The following is a 3,943-nucleotide window of genomic DNA, read 5'->3' on the forward strand; positions in this document are numbered from 1 at the left end:
AAATAAATTTTTCGGAGAGCCGGTTACGTGATAGTCAAGTGGAGTGTATGTAAGATATGGTGTTGAGGTGTGAATAGTATGAACTTAAGATGGCCACGCACTATGACCAAAAAGTCAAAAATCCCACCTCACGAGGACAAACAGCTAGCCGAAAAATACGACCAGTTGCCCACGCAAACTAAAGGCTAAGATGTGGGGACAACAACTTGCCGCAAAAGAAACGACTAGTTGCCCACCAAACCAAAGGCTAAGACGTGGGGACAACAACTTGCCGCAAAAGAACGACTAGTTGCCCTCAAAAAATAAAGGTAAGGGGAAGGGAAGGTGCATCAATCGAAATGACACTTAGCATGCCACGCAATATGACATTATGCCAGATCGAAGGAGCATACTCAGCAGAAAGACACTAAACCAGCCAAATTAATGACCAAGTGGCTCTTGCTAAGCACCAAACCAATGGCCTTACTCACACACACAAGAAAGACACTTTACTAGCCCAAAAAAGGACTAAGTGCCTAACATATACAAAACACAAGACAAAATTTGATTTAAGAGACAAAAAAGACTTAAAAAAGTCAATTTCTTGTATTAAATTGAGGGTGTAGTTCCAAACTAGTTTCGCTCTAGAGTGAGCTCTTCAGTGGAACACCCAAGTTTGAGATTACAAGAATGAGAGCTCTCCCTTATGTAGAGAGGGGAGGGCTAGCTTTTGCCTCTTTGCATGTGGGATAATTCAGCCTTTTGTTGTGAAAAAGCAAGCTTAGGACATGAAGAACCCAACGCAACAAACGGCGCTCGAATCGGATAAGTAGAGCTCTCTAAACAAGTAAAAGAAGCTCAATAGCATCTCATGCAAGCTATGGGTTTTGAACTCATGACCCCTTTCATTAGAGTCACAAGCCTTAACCATTAGGCTAGAGTGGACATGACTCTACATGCAAAAATAAGTTACATAAGGTAACTAGAAGACTAGAGAGATGCATAAAATAGGTGGAGGGTTTTCCCGATAGCAGAACCAAGCATGGGAGGTCTCATATGCTGTTAAGCCGATGCTCCCAAGGGTTGCTTTACAAAGGTGGGTCCACGCTAAAAATAGTACTTACTAAAAATAGAAAGTTACAAAATTATTGGTTCGAAACCTTGATCTAACAAGATAGGAGCGCAGATTCCTTGGATTTCTCCAGCAAATCATAGATCTAGGTATATGTTTCAGCTCGGGATTTTGTTGGCAAAGCCGAAAAAGTTTACGGTTTAGGGAGGCCCCCAAGTTTAAAGCTTTGGTGTACTTGGAGTAGTCAAGCTTAAGAACTAGGGGGATCCGCTTACTCGAAGAGGTTTCTCCATTGGAAGCCTTTAGAAGTAGAGCTGTTCGCATATTGTACTTGATCTTGCTGAAAGTTTTCCGAAGGAGAGAATCCGGATATCCTCTACCTCGAAGTCGTTGGAAAAACAAAAGCTTTAGCTTGATGTAGCTTTGAAGCGTGCTTTCCCTGATGACATAACGCTTAAGTTCTCCAATGATGAAGGCTTCCTTTTGATGACTAGGGTGCCAGGAAGAGAAAGGGAGGTATTGATACCTGTTCAGCTCTTTCTGAAAACAACTAGTAGAAAGCTTTCCTGTGGTTTGAAAATTAGTACCTTTGAAGAGGTGAATGTCCAAAAAATCCACAGATGAATTGGAGATGACATGTGTTATCTTGATATGCTCCTGAAGATCTATTGCATAATTGCTAAGATGTTGAAGCAAAGTGGTGTGAGACCCATGCCAAAAACCTAAAGCGTCATCAATGTATCTTTTGTAGTAGAGTAGCTCTGGTGTGGGATGTACCTGTTCTTGAAGGTTTTCTAAATAACATAGAAAAAGGCAGGCATAGACAACAGCAAAATTACTGCCCATAGCAGTGCCTCTGATTTGATGCCAAAAAGTGCCATTAAACTCAAGATAGTGGTTCTTGAGAACAAGAGAGGCAATTGTCATGATGAGGTTGAGCTCTACATGGTTGAAGTCACCCTGTATCATCATCTTGAGGGCATGCAGTCCTTCATTGGTGGGAATACTGGGGTACAGAGATTCCACATCAAATGTGAAGAGGATAATTTCTTGTGGTAGATGAAGCTCAGATAACTCTTTAATCAGAGTGAGGGAGTCTTTTAGATGTTGCTTTTGTTGGAAGAGAATGGGGAAAAGCTTATGATGAAGCCATATAGACGCATTCTCAAAAACAAAGCCATTGTAAGAGCAGATTGGCCTTCCGACCACTGTAGGTTTGTGGATTTTAGGCAAGAAATAAAGAGAGCAAACTCTGAACCCTTGCTCTGGCTTCTGCAAAATCAAACTCTGAACCCTTGCTCTGGCTTATGCAAAATAAACTTTGCTTCATCCCTTGAGAGCACACTAGACTTTTGACAAATGCAGGCAAGCCTATCAAATAGTTCATTCAATGGAGCTTGAGTGACTGGGAGATAGACCTGTTGATCTAGAAGTTGCCGATCACCTTCATTAAGATACCATGATTTATCAAGAATTACCAAACCAAGGTTTTTATCTGCTGGCTTGATAATGATATTATGGTTCTTTATCAATCTGTTAAGGGCTCTTCTCAAATGAAGCGGAAGCTTGTTCTGAGGAAGTCGCTCACATGAAGAGATTGAATTTTGAAGTATGACTCTTCCAGTGTTGATGATGTCTTCTAGAGGCTGATAAACTTTAGAAGGATTCCAATTTGGGTTTGCAACTCGAAAAGGAGGAAGAGGTCTATCTGGTGCATTTCTGAAAAACCATCGAAGACGAAGTTGTCTTGCAAAATTATCAGTCTTTGGTTAGTTGATTATCTTTCCGTTTTTTGTTTGTCCCACCTGTGTAATTTGCTAGACTTTTCTTTAGCTTGTTGATCTGTGCTTGAACTTGCTTCTGAACTTGCTCTTTGACTAGCTTGGCTATAGAGGGTTCAGTAGGAAGAGATTCTGCATCTCCCATGGCTTGATCCTGTGCAGCTTTCCCCTCTTGGTGAAAGTTGCTTGCTTGATCTTAGAGTTAAGGAGATGAGAGACCCTGAAATTATTTATGGCAGTTTTGAAATCTTTGACCAGCTTGTTCTTCCAAGTCTTCATGGTGTTTTCCCATAAAGCATGTGGACTATCCATGAAGCAGCCATGAGGTTCAGGATTTCCTGGAGACTGGCTTCAAAAGTGGAGGCATAGGCATAGGCATCCAGCTTCTTTTCTTGATTCTCTACCAGCTTTGCTTGGGCTTCAATGAGGACTTCCAAGCAGCTGCGCCTGTAATTTTTACAAAGATCTTGTAGAGTTTGATTGAGAAAGGCCTGTCCTTGTTCATCTTGCACAGTAAGGCGGGGTGGTTTGAGTCGAAGACTGTTAGGTACGGTGCCTTCTTCTCTTTGCTCTCTAAGCTTTTTGAGGTAAGCTTGACTTTTCTCAAAAGCTAAAAACATCTTCTTGTACTCCTCGATAGACTTCTTCAAGAAATCTTTAAGGTGAGAAGGTTGAGCGATGGGAAGAGTAGGTAGAGCAAAAAGGTGATCATGGGATGATGATGAAGCACCAAGTGTAAACCTGTATTGGTTTTGTGCATTAGCAGTATCTGTAGAATCATCCATTCTTCGCTTAGCACGTTCTCTTTCTCCACTAGCCTAAAACCCACATGCAAAGAGGCAAAAGCTAGCCCTCCCCTCTCTACATAAGGGAGAGCTCTCATTCTTGTAATCTCAAACTTGGGTGTTCCACTGAAGAGCTCACTCTAGAGCGAAACTAGTTTGGAACTACACCCTCAAGTTAATACAAGAAATCGACTTTTTAAAGTCTTTTTTGTCTCTTAAATCAAATTTTGTCTTGTGTTTTGTGTATGTGAGGCACTTAGTCCTTTTTTGGGCTAGTAAAGTGTCTTTCTTGTGTGTGTGAGTAAGGCCATTCTTTTGGTGCTTAG

Source organism: Cibotium barometz, chromosome 11 (assembly GCF_041138505.1).
Source record: "Cibotium barometz isolate CiBa-2024 chromosome 11, ASM4113850v1, whole genome shotgun sequence".
Taxonomy (NCBI): domain Eukaryota; kingdom Viridiplantae; phylum Streptophyta; class Polypodiopsida; order Cyatheales; family Cibotiaceae; genus Cibotium; species Cibotium barometz.